Raw genomic sequence first — 18920 nt, 5'->3', positions numbered from 1 at the left:
GAGATACGAAATCAAGTAAATAAGTAAACTAGAGAATAGTTAGAAGATCATGAGTGCTCTGGAGAAAAATAAAGCAAGCAAAGGGCAATTGAAATACGAAGGTCAGGGAAGCGCACCTGGGGAGATGACACTGGAACCAGGACTTGAAGGAGCCATGGGCACCGCCGGGGATGAGAGTTCCAGGCCCGCAGAGGGCAAGGGCCAAGGAGTGTGTCCGGGTCACTCAGGGACCAGCAAGGAGGCCGCTGCAGCTGGGGCCATCTGAGCAGGAGGAAGTGGAGGCTGGGGCAGTACGGACATCCAGTGTAGGGCTTGGTAGGAACAGTAAGGTCCTTGGCCTTTGCTGAGTAATGAATAGATGGTTTTAGGCAAAGAACCAACAAGCTATGACTCAGTTTTTTCAATGAATGCCTGTACTGGAAATTCTCCATTGACCACTCAGACCTCTCCACCTTGCTTTGAGTCCCACAAGGCTGATGGTTATGCGGAGACAGATCCAGATTTTGTGGGGACTAAAGCTTAAACAACTGGGGAGTCTTGTTCAAGAAAAATGACACAAAGTTATAAACATGTGACCTGGGAAGGGGCCCACGCAAGTGAGAGCCCTCAGGGCTCAAGCTTCCTTAGCATCGTCCTAAGCTGGCCTTTGACTGTATCATGGGTGCTCCTTTGCCCTCTGGCTTCCAGTGCACCTTGTAACCCCACACTGCACACATAGCCACATGTATCCTGCAAACCCCATAAACTTGCTGACCAGCACTCCACTATTTTTTTAACTATCTGGCTTGACTTTTCTAAGTCTCAGATCCCTTGTGGGTAATATGGAGATAAAACACACCTCCCTTGAAGGTATCCTGGAAGCATCCAACCTGTAGCAGATGCTCAGATGATGTTTTCTTTTAAGGTCCATTTGGTGAGTCTCCATTTTCTCTGGAATCTTCCCTGATCAATCCAGCCACATGGAATGAGCAATTGCTTTCAAACCTTCTGTTGCTCCCACAGTCAGAATCAGCCACCTCCAGCCTGAAGCTTTTGCCCATTTTCTGTGATGCTGGTGTTTGGTCTCTTCAGCTCTGTTTTAGACTTTTGCAAACCAGGAACCTTGTCATCTCTTAAACTCCTCTCGGAGCCTAGGTACAATGACATCAATCTCAGCAACAGCATTTCCTGAGCACACATCACATACTAGGAACTGTCAGAAGCATGTTAAGTGTTAAGCGTATTGTCTTGTTTAATCCTGGCCGCCAGCCCACATGTTAGAGACAAGGAAACCGAGGTTAAGGAACCTGACCAATATCACATCTTGCCAGTAGTGGATCAAAGATTCAAACCCAGATCCATCTGACTCCATAGCTGGCCCTGTTAATCGCTGCACTATGCTGCCTTTTATCCATATAAGCACTCAAGAAATATTTACTTATTGATTAATTGGTAGCCTCTGAGCATTAATGCTTCCAAGACTGTCTCTTTGTATGTCAGTCTGTTTTTCCCAAATGCCAGCTCCACTGAAAAATATATTGATCATTCCCTGTAACAATTTGTCATCTGGTGGTGGTGACTTACAAACTGCCAATTGGCCAGAAGGAGGATGAAAATTGGGGCTGTTCAAATATCTTTTTTTTAAGGAGTGGGAGTTCTTAAATGCCCCCATTGTAGCACATGTATCTTCTCCTGCTGCTGGGCATGTGTGGAAAGGGACACTCCTGCCTGATTATGGGAGATGATCTGGGGCCTTGGGACCCTGAGTCTGGCTGCTGGGCTCTTTCCCTCCCCTCTCCCAACCCCAGAGCCAGCTGGCTGACGGGCGGTGACAGTATCTCAGGATAGAGGCCTGTCAAGTGGTTCTCATGTTGTGACAGTAGGCAATTATGATTTATTTCACAAGGAATCAACAATAAAGTTAGGCAGAGGGGGAAAAAATCGGAGAACTTAGGATAACAAAAGCACTTGAAGGAATTTGGTTGATGGGTTTTTAACTAGAAGATAGAAAAGGGAATATTTTGTAGGAAGAAATATACACATAAACATAGAATCACTCCCTTGCATCTCTGACGGGCAAGAAATTCCCATTCTTCTAAAGTCCTGCTGAAACCTCACCTCCTCCGGGAAGCTCTCCAGATTTCTAAGCCAGACCAGATGACTTGGTCCTCTGAGCCCTCCCTCCCCACCCATCTATCCCTCTCTGGAGGCACATACTGTTTGCACATTACCTTGAAGTTCCTGGTGAGCTCATCCCATCTGTTCTGCTGGATTGTAACATCTTTCAGAGATGAGGCAATGAATTGTTTATGTGTGATAGGTACAGGCCTATGGGGTATTTTGCACATAATACTTACTGTTTAATAAATAAAATGTGTGTGTGTGTGTGTGTGTGTGTACAATGTGCACACACGTGGGTGAGGATTGGTGTCCAGTGTCCCCAGAGTAAAGCAGCTGTAAATAACCCCAGCTCAGAGGTGGAGTATTTTTGTCAGCTTCATTCCAGTGGGAGAAGAAGGAACAAATAACCCCCCAGAGGCCTCTCTCTGTTCAGTTCTGCACCGTTGGTTCAGAAACCTCACCCAACAGGTGATTCCCTGTCGTGTCTACAGCCGAACCTCCCCCCCATCTTTCCTCTCCGACATCAATTGTAAACACTGTCAAATTTTGCATGAAAAATGCTTCTCTTGTACCTAGATGTTTGACCCAACTATAAATAGAATATAATTTTGTTTAAGAAGTCAAAATTAGAGAACCAAAGCATTCTAGTATCTTAGTAACCTAAGCATGAAACCAAGTTGTGAGGAAAGAGCTGTTGAGGGCATGAGTTTAAATCAAACAGGCCTGGTTTCAAATTCCAGTCTCACTCTTTCTAAAGTGTATGAATACCAGAAAGTCTCTCTGTTTCTTCCTCTGTAAAATGGGGATAATAATGCTTGCTTCTGGGGATTGTTAGGGATTAAAACGATGTCAGTCGTAAAGCTCTAAGCACAGTCTACCTCACAGTGAGCATTCAGTAAAGAGAGAGGATAAGGCTTGTTGGAGGTGGGAAGCTGAGGTTCCCATCTGTTGACTCCTCCATGTTTCTCTTTGGGCCACTGCCCCCCTTCTCTGGTCCTCAGTTTCTATACCAACCAAACAACTGACTGAGATGGTCCCTTGTCCCTTCCACTTCTAAATGTCTATGAGTCAGGCCCAGGGAATACACAGCATGGCAAACAAGAATGTCATCAGAGGCAGGCAACAAACCTTGGTACCAACCACTTCTGGCAGCGTGGCTTCAAGCAAATTATTTAACTGTTCTTAGCTCTATTCACTTCATCTGCAAAGGACAATAATCCCCATACAAACTTTATAAATCCAAAGGCCCATGTGGTCCAGTCCTATTTAGCAGTCAAAAATAATTTACGGGCTTCCCTGGTGGCGCAGTGGTTGAGAGTCCGCCTGCCGATGCAGAGAACGCGGGTTCGTGCCCCGGTCCGGGAAGATCCCACATGCCGCGGAGCGGCTGGGCCCGTGAGCCATGGCCGCTGAGCCTGCGCGTCCAGAGCCTGTGCTCCGCAACGGGAGAGGCCACAACAGTGAGAGGCCCACGTACCACAAAATAATAATAATAATAATAATTTACAAGGAATTCCATTTGCACTAGAAACTCTCAAATAGTTCACAATAGTATTTTTTCAAGTCCCCACCCCACTTCCACTCCTCAATCCTCTTGTCATCTCCCTAGTTGCTCTGGAGCATCTTACAGAGCACAACCATGAAATACTCCCACCAGCCTCAGCTACACAGGGTTTTTTCCCTCCTCTTGACCACCCCCTTCTTCCTTCCCATAAGAATCCGTCCTTTTTAGGAGAGGACTGGAGGAAGAAATCTCAGCACAGACAGAGTTCTCTTCATCAGGAGCAGGTGGGGTCAGTGGGGGCTGTGAATATTCCCAAGGAAATAAATAAGTTCTGTTCTGTCACTCCTAAGTGGCTGTGGGAAGGCTGAAATTAGATTACTTGTATTAAGCAGTCAGTTCAGCATCTGACACGTAGGAGGTGCTGGAAATATGAGAGCCATTAGTGTTGTTGTTCTTGTAAACCTGCTTTTTCATGAAGACTTATCCCACCGCTGCCACCACAAAGCCCTCCCTCCCATCTCCCTCGTCTGTCTGACCATCTCCCTCACTCCCATCACTGAATTTCATTCAGCTCACAAGTCATAGCCATGCCTGTGCCTGGAACAGCCCCTGTCCAGTGACATCTTGGCTCCTCTACCAACCTTTCAGCGTTTGTGGCCCAGGCACATACACCCTGGCCCTTCTGCCGACTCCCACTTGCCTCTCCCATTGCACAAAAGGCCTTCGCGCCATTGCTGCCAAAGGTCATCCCATCTCAGAGTGTAGCCTCTAATAGGACAAGGGCTACGTCTGTTTTACAAGCCCCATGGAGCACCTGGACCCAGACAGGGACTACTGGAGAGAGAAGCACCTACGTGTCCAGGCCTGGGTGAGGCACAGAGAGGAATGCAGGAGAAGCTACGGAACTTAGAATACTATAAGGAAAGCAAAACCTACAGGAAGCCATTGGGTTGTATGGTAGGCACCCAAAGGCATAAGATTTACTGAACATTGAGGGAGCCACGCTGGAGCTCATTTAAGGCAAAAGAGTGAAGTCTAACTTTGTGCCCTCTATTTTGTCCATTTCCCCACCCCAGCTCAGGACTGGAGCCTCCCTTTTACCTCCTACTGAACCTTGATCTTAAAAACCTCAATTTCTCCATATGTGGCATAAATGACCAGGAACAGTGTGACATAGTGTGACATCCTCCCTCCTCCATTCCTAGGGTCATGAATATTCTAACCAGGATTAAAGCTTTACAAAATCAATGACACCCCAATGGAGAGATACCAGGCATCATCTTGCAGACAAGAGAGGATGGAGGGAAGCCTTCTTAGACCCCAGAAATTCCTCCAAGTAGGAAAGTCAACCACTTCACCCTGGTGAGTGATTGCAAGTAATGTTTAGCAGAAGAAGACACTTTTAATCCTTTCTAGCAGGAAAAGAAAACCTCAAAAAGCACTTTTTCAGCTGGATCCATGGTCACTGTTGAGGTTCACATGGGGAATTAGTGGCACATGTGAAAATAATTTGTAGGTTTGGGAGACCCATTATATGACCCATGAGATGAGGCCATCAGACCCCAAATGAGGCCACAGTAATAGCATCCACTGTGAACGAGAGCCCCACCCAACTCTGAGCTGCTCAGGACCCACAGTGGAGCACCATATTGAGGAAAAACAGGGAGCCTGACCAAAAAGAAGGTCTGCAGTACTTACTTCAGGAGGATTCATGGAAGGAATCCAGGGAATTTTTCCAGGAGAAGACAAGACTGCTGGTCTTTGGGGAGGGACGAAGCTTGGGGAGGGAGGAGAGAGTTTTGTAAGTGAGTTGACAAGAGAGTGAGGTTCAAATATTTGCAGAGCCATCATATACACCAATGGGTAGAAATCACAGAGACACGTGCTTTCATGAGGACACAGATTTTTACAGCAAGCACTCTCTGTCAGCCAGACCTGACCAAAGAACAGGAGGTCTTGCTGCACATCCACTTGGGGAGTGTGTACTAGCAGAAGTGAGGGCTCTGTGGATTGGATAGTTGGATGGATGGATGGATGACGGATGGTTGGATGGATGGATGGATGGATAGACAAGCAGATGTATTTATGTATATATGGAGAATTGAACAAATGTGTGGTAGGATGGATAAACATGTATGAAAGGATGGATGGAGGGAAGGACATACAAATGGATATATATAAGGATGTATGGGTGATAGATGGATGCCTTCCGAGGTTCTACAGTTACATGGTAATTTGGGCAAGGGTTACCTAGTCTTTGGGATTTCACAGACCAATACAATACAGGGGGTTGACCTAAAGTTACCAGCTTCTAATTTTGTCAAGTTAAGAACATCAGTATAATAACTACCATCTATTGGAACAGATGAAACAGATCAGAATGAAATAAAGAGCAGTCCTTCCCAAGTAGGGATCATTGATAATCTCTCTCTTCTCCTCTCTCTCTCTCTCTGTCTCTATCTCTCACACACACACACATATGTGTGTGCTGGTATGACACTCATTTTACGCTAATATTTTTAGATATTATATTGTCCATATTTTTCTTATTTAATGGCCACATTTTTTTCAACAACATTTCCTGAGCCACAGACTCTAAGGACCCTGAAGAGGGTCAAAGGGTCAAAAATTCATTGCCTTTGAGACCAGGCAAGTTGAAGCGGGTGCAGTGCGGACTGCGGGGATGGGACAGTGAAAGCCTGGAGAAGCCACACTCGTCTAGAGACAGCAAGGCAGCCTCAGCCCCAGCTGACCGTCACCACGCAGGAAGGCAAACCAAATGCAGCCAGCTAGATTTTCTGACCTACTGAGATAAGCTGGACATATGACTTTTATGATGAACCTCTTGATTTAACAGTATTTGCAACTAATTTTTAAAACTGGATCTGTTTTGGGGTCATCATCCTTGAGCCAATCAAAACACACACACACCTGTGGATCCAGTTTGGCCCGTGGGCCATGGGTTTGCAACCTCTGGTTTAGATACCGGAGTTGGGGTTGGTGGTGGTGGAAAAAGCCACCATAAAGGACAACCAAAGAGCTTCTCTATTTAATACGAGGGTCGAGGAGGGGCACCAAAAAAAAAGCCACTGGATTCCTCCGGGTGAATAATTTCTCTGCAGTCTATTTCCGAAAGAGCTATAATTCGGGCTCTGAACAACCTATGATTTACATCCCGGCCGGTGTAAAAGATATTGTGCTGAGCCTTCCGAGTATGCTCTGTGTGTTTGTATAAATCTCCCTACTCAAAATATCTCCCACAGTTGACTGACAGCCCATGTAATTTAGCAGAAGGCTAAAAATTAAAATCTTCGAGCCTGCTGAGGGAGTGAAAGAATACAGTAACACTACGGCACCACCCCCTCGCCCGGCCGGGGCTCAGCAGATGCCAGGGCTGTTCATTTTGGAGACGGAACAAAATATTTGTATTTAGATTTATTAAGTCATTATTCCACCATTTGTTCCAATGCGCTTTATTAAAACCAGATCTCATCTCTGTTTTGAAAGTATTACCTGATTTACATAAGCTGGTCCCAGCCCTAATTACCGCTTCCTTTCGTGTCTTTTCATTTCGAGGGAGGTTTGCGCTCCCCTCCTGTTTTTGTCGCCTGCCTTTATGGCCCATATGTCTGCCTTGAGATAGCAAGAATCTTCAACCTATAAATAGACGGTTCAGAACAGCCCCGGCTGCCAGTTATCTGTCCACACATCAACATTACCATAATTGCAACAGTGAATGTGTAATCTCTCTAATCACACGTTCCAGTCGGAAAACTGGATTGGGTTTCATAAATTGTATAATTTGAGGCTTTCCTGAGCTAACCACTGGGCGGGTAGGCTGCTGTGGGTCATCAAGGGCTTGGTCATGCCCTGAAGCCTGGCCCGTCCTGCCCAGGGTGGCGTAGCGACACACACACCTGTGGATAATAGCAGTGCCACCCTGGCTCTGGAATGAGGACGCCTGGGGAATATGAGAAGCACAACTTTTTGAGGCCTGTTATGAGCCTGGCACTTCACACAAGCGCTCTTTTAATTTTCATTCCGTTAAACTTCTAGGGGAAATACCGTAAATACTCCCATTTTACAGATGATACCAAGGCTCAGAGAGGCTAAGTGAGTGAGTATCCAAGGGTCACACAGTAAATAGCTGAGACTCAAATGCATGTCTGAGATTCCATACGGCACTCTCAGTTAAGCAGCTTTCATCTATGACACGGCACAGTTGAAGGCTTCAGTGCATTCCATTTTTTGTTCCTCTAGGATGCTTTCATTGCTGTCATTTTAGCTAATCTCCAGGACCAACCGAAGAGGTCTTTATAGATAACAAAACTGAGACCCTGAAAGGTTAAGTACACTGTCCAGAGTCACACAGCTGGTGAAGGTAGAACTGGGATTCAAAACCAGGCTGGATCCCACACTCGTGTGTGTTCCTTCCCAAGCCTCCACAGCCCAGGTGTTGTCTGGGCGTCTTTCCTTCCTCTTTGAGAGGCTTTGTTTTCTTTGCCAGCCTCTCAGAAGGATGCTGTAATTGGGCTGGTGTCAGCAGGCAGAGCCCTGGGGGCAGGTGGAGAGAGAATAGGGGCCAGCCTTCTGCCAGCCTCCCCGGAATCCCTGGGGACAGCTCTCTCCCAAGCCTGGTGGAGGCTCAAGGAAATTGCCTCTGAAGACCCCCAAGGAGCACTGGGAAAAGGGCTTCTTTTGTTTTGCGTTACCAGCTTCCTCTGGGCAATGTTATTCAAGCTCAAGGTCTCCAAAGTGTGGTGAGTAGGCTGATGACACCCTGATAGATGGGCTGCTCCCCACAGGCCGAGCGCCGCTCCGGCTGTGCCCGGTAATTGCACAGCCTTGCAAAGTTTCAGATGTCTATTAGCTGCTTTGAATTGGGCGCTAATCAGATGATGGCCTTGTTACCAGGACACTCCTTCAGGTCTCCCTCCCTCTCTCCCCCCACCCTCTTTCTCTCACAAGGAACCATCTAATCCAACCTGTTTAATTTTTCCAGATGAGGAAACTGACACTCAGAAAGGGCAGGAGACCCAAGGTATAAGTACATCCCAAGTTCTTTTTTGTGTTGCCTGTTGAGCTGCGTGCATGCACGCGCACACACACACACACACACACACACACATGCTTCGCATCCCCCCTCACTCCCATCTCTCCATTTATTAACTGGGTCTCCAAGCTCCTTTATCCCGTTCTGAAGAAGCACTCCCTGCCAGCATTTTAGGCAATAAATTGGGGACCAGGCTTTGCCTTCCCAGCCCTGTCCCTATAGTGTCCCCATGCCCCAGGGAGTCAGAAAACTTAGTTTTCAGGAGGCTCCATCATGGTCCCTGACCCATGGGTGATCTACCCTGAGCCTCCCCTCTGTCTCTGGGCATCAGAGCCGGGCCCAGCCGGTGGAGATGAGGACTCCGTACTCCTTCACTTCCCCCGCACAGGGGCTCTGGGCACCAAAGACAGTCCCAGAAACGACTGGACTGAGCAGGCTGAGCTCTGAGCAGGCCACCGCCCAGGGCATGGCACGGGAGTGAACCAGGTCACTACCTTCAGGGTGTGGTCCACAGACCTCAGCAGCAGCCCGTGGAAACTAGTTTGAAGTACAGATCCCCAGGCCCCAGCAAGCCCTATTGAATCAGAATCTCGGACTGGCCGGGGGGGCGAGGTGGGGGGTACTGTGTTTCAACAGGCCCTTTGTGTTTCAGTGTAAGTTTGAGAATGGTGGGTCCAGATCAGCCCATCCCTGGACATCCTTCCCAGATGGAGAGTCCTTGGGGTTCACCCGCACTGTGATGGTTCAGGCCCCACTCAGACATTCACACCTAGCCACAGCTTTTCCTTACCGTCCTCCACAGAATTACTTTTCCCCACCTCACGTCTTCTGTAGCATTTTAAGAATAATGCTCTTCAAGTGCAAAACCTGCTGCCTTCTGTTCTGTTGTCTCCCCTGCTGGACCCTGAGTTGCTGGCTCATCTGCAGGTTCCGCGGCTCCCCGTAATGCCTGGCACACAGTAGGTATGCACTGCGTGTGTGCGTGTGTGTGTACTGAAGTCTAACTGCACTGACCACTGGGTCCCCAAGGACCCGGCTCTGTGGCAAACTACATGGTTTTTCTAGACCCACAAGGAGACTTCATCGTTTTACAGCCAGCAAGGCTTTCTTCACACTTTTTCCCTGGGGCTTCTGAGGGCTGGCCCCAAGGTAATCTCTCAGGTCACACCGGGGAGCTCACCTCTCCTCCGCTGCTTCCCCCAGCGCCCACCTACGCCTACCTCTGGCCAAGACCACCCTGTTGTGACATATCAGGCTTGGGCCTAACATATTAGTCATGCCTGGTGGCGGCTTAGCTCAGCCTAGGAAGATGCCTATGGCGACCTTCTACGTTACTCCTGACCTAGATTGGGAGAGCTCGTCCAGGGCTCCCAAGCCAGCTCTCTGAGGGAGGGGAAGGGCTCCTCCCCTCTGTGAGAAGTGACCAAGCAGTTTGGGAAAGGGGGGCCTGCTGTGCCCTGGGAAGCCTGTTTGCCTCCAGGCGCCAAACTAGGTCCACCTCCTCCAGGAAGCCTTCCTTGGTGACCTGACCTAGGAGGCAGGAGAGATGTGTTTTCTCATGTGCCCCCTTCCCACACCCCAGCAAGCTCCTATTCTTGGTGCTTCAGGACCTCAGAGTCACATAGGATTGAGACTTATCTGCCTGAGGACTAAGCAAGTTGCCCCAGATGGCCTGGCGAGTTCCATATCCTGAAAAAACTGTCATAGGGCTTCCCTGGTGGCACAGTAGTTGAGAGTCCACCTGCCGAAGCAGGAGACACGGGTTCGTGCCCCAGTCCAGGAGGATCCCACATGCCGCGGAGCGGCTGGGCCAGTGAGCCATGGCCGCTGAGCCTGCGTGTCCGGAGCCTGTGCTCCGCAGTGGGAGAGGCCACAACAGTGAGAGACCCGCGTACCGCAAAAAAAAAAAAAAAAAAAAAATGTCATAAAGCTGGAATCCCATTCCAACCCCCGCAGCAGCCCTGCATCCCCACCCCCACCTGTGGGAACGCTTCCCTCTCTGGAACTCCATTCACCCAGGTGGCACTCAGGTCATCAGCTCCCTGTGCCTCAGGGCCCTCCCACGTGCTCTTCCCTCTGACGTGATCCTAGTTCCCCCTGAAGCATTTCAAGCACAACACCGGGAGCTAGGGGCTGGAGTAGCAGATGCAGGGAGTTGGCCGGGAGTGCTATGGGGAATGCAGGACACCTGTCCAGTGAAATGGCATGGGAAAATAAAAGATAACAAAAATCAGGCCCTGCCATTAACCGGATGTGTGCCTTTGCATGAGTCCCTTACCCAGTCTGGGCCTGTCAGATAAAAGGCTTGGGTTTTCTACTGCTGCAGCACTCTCCTCCAGTCACGGGAACTAACTTGGTGGGCTGTGTGTGTACATGTGTGTGATTCCCCCAAGCACACATATCAGGCCCATCTAACCAGATTCTGCTTCACGTTCTTTTCTTTAATCCTCGGAGATGTGACCTGCTCAATGAACCAGCTCAAGTCTTCCCCAGGCACCCACCGGGTGTTGGGTCCTCTGCTGAGTCCGATTTCCCACAAAGAGTTTCCTCCCCTGATTGGCCAATGCCTAACAATGATTAGCCAAGTGTGCAAAGAGCTTGGGAGGACCGTCCTCCTTAGATGGTCTGGAGAGCCCCTGCAGCAGAAGGTGCGTCACTAGGGTGCAAATCAGGAGGCTTAGATGGCAGATAAAAGACCTGCTGGCTTCTCTGGCAGGCCCAGCCGGAGCGGTGTCTCGTTACCGAGTCTCAGAGCTGGACGCGGCAGCCCTGGAATGTGAACGAGATGAGCTGGGAGATTTCTTGTTGACACTTGTCCTGGTGAGAGGGTCCCAGCTTTGGTTCTCAGGTTATACAACACCTGGGCAGGTTGGCTCTGCAGGAGATCCTAGCGCCCACGGGGAGGGGAGGCCTCCGTGCCCGCAGGTCCAGGGCTTCCCCTGTCCCCTGCCCACCGCCCAAGGTGCAGGCAGGAGGATCCCTGGTGGGCCCTAGGAGGTTGTGATGTGACCTGGGCCACTCCCCTGGCCCTCTGCGGAGGGTCCCTGGCCAAGGATGACACAGACCCAGACCAGGCTGCTGTCCCTTCCTCGGAGGAAGGCCTGGAGCAGGGCAGCTCCTACCTGAGGCCCTACTGTGTGTTGGGCAGTATGTGAAGAGTTTTCCCATATTCCCTTTCATCCCTACCATGTAACTGGGAGGAAAGGTAAAATGAAGTGACTTGCCCTACATTAAAACCATGCCTGTCTTTTGCCAACGTCCAGGGCTCCGACCTCTGGTATAACGTCCCGTCCACGGGGGCGCGTGCCTGGCCCGAACTCCCTCAAGAGCTGATAGCCTCGGGGCTTCCCTGGTGGTGCAGTGGTTAAGAATCTGCCTGCCAATGCAGGGGACACGGGTTCAAGCCCTGGTCCGGGAAGATCCCCACATGCCACAGAGCAACTAAACCTGTGTGCCACAACTACTGAGCCTGAGCTCTAGAGCCCGCAAGCCACAACTACTGAGCCCGTGTGCCACAACTACTGAAGCCTGTGCGCCTAGAGCCCGTGCTCCACAACAAGATAAGCCACCGCAATAAGAGGCCCATGCACTGAAATGAAGAGTAGCCCCCGCTCGCTGTAACTAGAGAAAGCCCACGCAGCAACGAAGACCCAACGCAGCCAAAACTTAATTAATTAATTAATTATTATTATTATTTTTAAAGAGCTGACAACCTTAAATATGACAAATGTTTGACAAATATGCCTCAGCTCAGTGATGCAAGGGGCAGCCAAGTCTAGAACAGGGGGGTTGACGAGCCCAAATCACTCAGGGCATCCTGAGGCCCTGGCTGGGAACACCCTCCAGCCCTCGGTGGTGGCGGTGATGGTGTCCAGCCGGCGGGTGACTCAGCAGCCCTCATTCCCACAATCCGGGCGGGTGAGCGCCCTCCCACGGCTGTCGGTTTGGCTCCATCGGCCCGTCTGGGGTGCCCCGGCAGCCAGCGCCCCCTCCCCCCATCAGCACGGCCCTGGGGCTCGGGCCAGCCTTCCCACAGCTCAATCACAGGGTTTGCCCTCTTTTCTCAGCCCGCTGGCCTCTCCCCTGAGATTAGAGGCCACTTCTAAATTCCTCTGGCCACCTCAGCCCTCCCGTCGGCCAGGCTGTGGTGATTTCCTTGGCTCCCGTCCCAGAGCCCCCGTCCTGCCCCCCAGAGGAGCTCAGCTCCCAGAGCAAATAGCTTGCTTGCCAGGCCCCGGGCCCCCCCGCTGGTTTAGAGCCAGTCCTGTGCCCTGCGAAGAGAGGGATCGGGGCCCAACCGGGGCATGGAAGCCAGGGAGGGAAGTGGATCTTGGCTGCACTTTCAAACGGGATGTGTGGGAGGGCAAGATACAGTTAGCTTGTGCAGGTAGGGCACAGGACCATCTGCTGGGTCCAAGGGAAACGCCACACCACACGCTGTGGCTCCCACCCCAGGAGGCGGCATGCTGGAGTGAGCTGCACTGTGACCTTGAGCAAGGCTGGTAACGCTCACATCCTCTTCCCACATCTGTAAAATGGGCAAGACAACGCCCGCTGGCCAGGGCTGTACTATGCAACATGTACAGCCCTTTTCATAAGGGGTCTGGCTGGCAGGAGGCCCGCTCCAAAATGCTCCAGACATGGGTTTTTCTTTCTATTCTGTGTGTGAGCCCAACTGGCTTTGTGCAATCTTTTATGGCCCTCGTTTCACGTTTGTCATCCTGGGAGCCTGCGGGAAGGGACGTATGGAGCACTTTGCAAACGGTGCCGGGCACTGCAGGCGTTGGCTGTGCTAGTGTCCTCCCAGCAACTCCCAGGGGAGCGGGCAGACCTTACCCCATCCCCCCTATCTCCCCACCAACACACACAGTTGACCCAGCGAGGAGCTGGAGATCACAAACAGGAAATACCTTGCTGACGATCAGTCCACAAGTTAGGACGGCTAAAGAAACTAACTTTGTTGGGCACTAAGTAAGTGCCAACCACTGGGGGCGGCACTTGAGGACACTGAGGTGCAGAGGACACGGTTCCTGCTGAAAAGTCTCATGGGGCAGAGGTGGGGATGCGCCTGCCTCCCAGACAAGTGGAAAACAGGCTGTAAAGAGGGGTGGACACCTCACCTACAGGATCCTGTTTTGGTGAGAAATCAGTGCTGCTCGGGCTTCCTGGAGAATGGCCTTTGGGCTTCTGAAAGGCAGAGCAAGAGTTTGCAGGGTCGAGAAGTGAGAGAAAGGGCATGGAGGCCCCATACCTGGGCTGACCAGAGGGCTAGGAGGCTCTTCCAGAGCCTTCAGGTGCAGGGAGGAACCTCGCTGCTCCTTTCAGGTGACTTTGCAGGTGTGGGGAGACCCCTGGGGGACATCAAGACACAACCACCGAGGGACATGTGAGCAACCTGTGACCCGGCCTAGGCCTTCCAGGAACTGGTTGGGCGAGACGAGGCTCACCCTTGGCATATTTCGAGAGCAGTGCTGGCCAGCAGGGCTCCAACTGTGGGTGTGGTCCAAGAGGTCTGTGGTCACTTCACTCCTCGGGTGACTCTGCCGAGCCCTCAGCAAGCACACGCACATACACAGTTTTGCACATTGTTTCCAGGGACTCCCAGATATCCCCCCACCATCAAGGAAGCCCCGATATATCCAACTCCTGCGTTCCACAGATGAGGAAACTGAAACAGAGAAAAAATGTGACTTGCCGAAGGTCCACATGAGTCAGGGCCGAACCGGGCCTACACTCCTAGCTTTTGCGCGAGGGTTCTCCCACGGGCACCCGGCTGCTATCGCTTTCTAAATATGTGTCCCTGCCCAGCTGCAGTCCTCAGTGTTCTATCTCATGATGGAGGGGAGCATGCACTTTCCAGCACTCCCAGGAAAAGCCTGATCCCACCCCGAGACTCCTCTCTTAGTGAAAACTTCTCACTCTGGTCTCCCGTGCACAGTCCTGCTGGTTTGCTGCATCCCTGTGGCAGGTCCTGCCGTCCACCCAATGACCCAGGCTGTACACGGGCATCCTCCTCCCCTCGCTCCCGTGCTCATCCTCCACAGCCACCGCTGTCTGGATTTGACTCTCATTCCAATCCAGTCTTCTCTCTTTATCGCCAAGGGTCCAGGCCCTCCTCATCTCCTGCTGGGGCTATTACCACCGCCAGAAAAATATTTCTAAAGCACACAAACAGGTGACTTTTCTGCTTAAAATCTTGCAGAGCTACCCAGTGGCCTTGAAAATTAAGTTCAAGCTCTCGGTATGATCTGCAGAGCTCCCCGTGGCCGGCCGCAGCTGCCCAGGAATGCCCCCTCCTGCCTCACGCCCACTCCCACTTAGGCCGTGGCTGGGCAAAGGCTCCCAGTTGCCTCTAGACCATTTGTTACCACTGACCTTTCTGTCCAGAGGAATACGATGTGCTTGGGCCAGCTGAATACCCTTTGACCCCAAGGTTGGCTTGCATGCTTGGTTTTTAAATTCAGTTCCCTTTTGACAGAAATGTTCCCAAAGGGCCCAATCCACTTTCCCACTTCGGGACTTTGGAAAAACCTCACACACAAGGGAATCATTTGTAAACATCCTTCCATGGTGGTTTCCTTCCATAGGCTAACACAACTTTTTTTTTATGTTAGGGGTATTTCTGGGGATTGAAATGAAAGTCAAGAGAAAGGGTCGTTATGAGCATCAATGTCTAGCAGTGTGCAGTGACCCATCGGTTGATGAATAAATAGCGTAATCAAGAAGTTCAACCCATGAATTCAACAGGAACAAGGGCTGATATTCAAAGTCCCAGACAGTTCAGTTGGAAGAATAATAAAAGCACAGCTGAGATGGGAGCTTGGGACACCGCCCCCCCTTCCCCAGCCCCTGCCTGGGCTGAGCCTGATGGCAGACCTCACAAAAACACAGCCCAAACGAGCCTCATTCCTGGGCTCTCATAACTGGACTTTCAGCTTTCTAGAACAACACTTCTTGTGTTATGTCTGCAGTTTGTAGGATCTGATAAGAAACTTGCTTAAAAGTTCAAAAGGGACCACACTTTGTAAATAGTTTCAAAGAGAAGCCCTATTTACGCTGGAGAGGAGATACACCGTAGGAGATGAGACAGCCTTTAAGTCAGACAAGGTGAGCGGGAGTCCCACAGCTACCTCTGTGGACCTGGGCTAACTGCTGAATTTCACCATCCCGGGTGTCCTCATCTGCACAGTGGGGATGATCATGTACTTACCTCCTTGAGTGGGGAGTAAATGATATCATGTAAATTAAGCACAGAGGATGTGCTCAGTAAACAGTCCTTGTGGTGGTGGTGATTGCCAGTGAAACCACCAACGTGAGCAGAACAGCTGTATCAATGCATGTTGAAAATAATTTGGGGCAGAATGAGACCATCCTGGGCTATGGAAACAAATGGTATAGGCCAGCCACCTAGAACTGCAGCTCAGGAAGGGAGAACTCAACAGAGCCAAAGCCTACGGGGGCAAGTGGCAGGTACAGTGGGCTGAATAATGGTCCCCAAAGAGATCAGGTCCTAATTCCTGGAGCCTGTCAATGTGACCTTATTTGGGAAAAGGATAGTTGGTAGTTGGAGATGTGATTAAATTAAGGACTTTGAGGTGAGGAGATTACCATGGATTATCAGATGGGTCTTAATGCAATCACAAGTGTGGGGTTTTTTTTGTTGTTTGTTTGTTTGTTTGTTTGTTTTGTGGTATGCGGGCCTCTCACTGTTGTGGCCTCTCCCGTTGCGGCCTCTCCCGTTGCGGAGCACAGGCTCTGGACGCGCAGGCTCAGAGGCCATGGCTCACGGGCCCAGCCGCTCCATGGCATGTGGGATCTTCCCGGACTGGGGCACGAACCCGTGTCCCCTGCATCAGCAGTCGGACTCTCAACCACTGCGCCACCAGGGAAGCCCAAGTGTGTTTTTAAGAGACAGGCAGGGGGAGATTTGATACACAGAGGGGAAGGTGACATGAAGACAGAACAGAGAGATTTGAAGATGCTGACCTTGAAGATTGGAATGATGGGACCATAAGCCAAGGAATGCTGGCAGCCACCAAAAGGTGGAAGAAACAAGGAACAGATTCTCCCCTAGAGCCTCCAGAGGGAGTGTGGCCCTGCTGACTCCTTAATTTGGGCCCAGTTGATGCTGATTTCAGACTTCTGGTCTCCAGAACTATGAGAGAAAAGATTTCTGTTGTTTTAAGCTACCAAGTGTGCGGTGATTTGTTACAGCAGCCCTAAGAAGCTAATACATCCAGGATCATAGATTCTAGGCAGAGGAAACAGACTCAGAGAGTAGTAGTAACTCACCCAAAGCCACACAGCATGTTTGCCTCAAGGCCAGGACCAGACCAAGGTCTCCAGATCCCTGCACCACTGTGCTCCCTCTTCCCTCTGCCCAGCTTTCTTCCCCGGGAGGCCTTAGACTCCCACCCTGGGAAATCCTTGGTTACCATAGTTATTTTATCTTTACTCACCCACTGCCCCATGGTGAGCCCAGCTAGTACCAAATGCTGTCCCTGTGGTCACGACTGCCCCCAGTCTGAATGTCCACCTGTTGCCTGTGTCACAGATTGGGTTCTTTGGAGAGGGAGTTTTATTCCAGTTTTATGCCAGAGCTTTATTAAGTAGGGATCTACACCAGTGAAGGAAGGGGGAGGAAGTTGGATCGGGAGGAAGGAGATTGAAGTCGAATTGCCATGCCGGTCCCAGCCGACCCCACAGGGAGTTGTCCTGAGTCCAGCTGAGGCAGCCAGGACCTCATACCCCCATCTGGCTCAGTCACCAGGTGCCTGCCGGCTGCCCTGGAGAGGGCCTGGCCTCCGGCGAGGTGGGTTTCTGCAGTGAGGCCGACCCTGACAGGGCTGACAGCTGGAGGCCACCTGCTGACTGCACTCCCTGCAGCTGGGCAGTAAAACCTTCCTTGAAGGAGGGCCGGGCACAGGCGGACCACAGCCCAGTGCTACCACGCATTCTGCAAACAAGAGCTGCATCTCAGCGGGGTCTGGACAGCTTGCCAAACAGCAGCCCCACCCTACACAGTGACCAAGACCCTCCCCACTCAAAGTGGGATGTGTGGACCAGGAGCCCCGACACCACTTGGGAAATGGTGAGAAATGCAGACTCTGTTTTGGGCCCCATGGTCCATCTGAGAAGCATGCTCTACCCCAGGGGTTGGATGACTCAAGGGGCCAAATCCAGTAGCTGTCTGTTTTCATAGGGCCTTCGAGGTAGAGATGATTTTTGCCTCTTTTACGAAGAAGAACACGTAACAGAAACTGTATGGCCCCCAAAGCCTGTTTATTTATGACGTGGCCTTTTGCAGAAAACTGTCCCCAACCTCTGCTCCAGAAAGGCCAACCAGCAGGGGAGACCCCGGGTGCCGAGCTCTTTCCCCGGAGCCCCTCCTAGTGTTTGCGGCCAGCCCTCCGGCCCTTCCTCCCGCATCCTGACTTGTCTCCTTCTTTGCCCGCCTCCTTCTCTTCTCTTTACCCCACTTTCTTCTTTGATTTCCTTGTCTCCCCTCCTGACCCCTCGCTTCTCTTTCTCTCTCTGGGGCGTGCGTGTGAGTCTCTCCCTGTCGGAACGTGTGCATCTGAAGCTCTCTCTTGCTCTCATCTCTGAGACCGGCTTTGTGTCTGCTCATCTCTGTCTGTCTCGCCCTGCATCCCTCCCCCACACTCCAGCTACAGATCAAAAGAAGCATCCTCACGCCGCACCCGGGGTAATCAGCTTGGGCTGCTGTTTGGAGCAGTCGTGGGCACTGCAGGCAACCCCCAGACCTTTCTATCCTCAGTCCTGCCACGTCCACACCTGCTCCACAAATGCCCACAGCTTCTGGCATTCTCTTCTCGGCTCTGTCTGCACCATCATCTCTCCTTGCCCCCAGATCTCCCTTCCCCACAGGGCCTTTAATCTTTGCAGCTTTTTTTCCTGCAACATCCCTGACTCTCTTGTGAAATGCAAATTAATTAGCATCTAATTACTCACCCGGTGCTGCATCTACAGCCTTCTCTTGTCAGGTTCCTGGAGAACATCTCTGTCATCCGCTGAGAACTGGGCCCCGTGAGGAGCAATTCCGGTTTAGGGAGGCAGGCAGCCTCAAAGAGGAGGCTTTGTCAGCATCCACCTCCTCAGTGGATCCCAGGAACACAGTCTGGGTGGGGTGGCTCCGCCCACCATTCACCCTAATTGCCCGCATCATTCTGGGAAGTGACGGGCCGAGGGCTGTGCTGGGTCAGGAGTGAGTCCCAGCCTCTGCCCTCAAGGAGGTGACCACGG

At 51.2% G+C, this 18920-nt stretch overlaps 1 pseudogene across 1 annotated transcript in view; it reads right to left on the bottom strand.

Annotated features, from left to right (window-relative positions):
- Positions 1–17612, bottom strand: part of LOC309802246 (ras-related C3 botulinum toxin substrate 1-like) — a 38193-nt pseudogene extending 20581 nt beyond the window's left edge. The window contains exon 1 of the transcript in view: positions 17432–17612. The product of the transcript in view is annotated as a ras-related C3 botulinum toxin substrate 1-like (transcript). The remainder of the gene's footprint in view (positions 1–17431) is intronic.
- Between the last annotated feature and the right edge of the window lie 1308 nt (positions 17613–18920).

Source organism: Mesoplodon mirus, assembly GCF_964341445.2.
Source record: "Mesoplodon mirus genome assembly, chromosome: 4".
NCBI lineage: Eukaryota > Metazoa > Chordata > Mammalia > Artiodactyla > Ziphiidae > Mesoplodon > Mesoplodon mirus.
The sequence above is the reverse complement of the archived record's forward strand: the minus strand, read 5'-3'. Positions and strand labels throughout refer to the sequence as shown.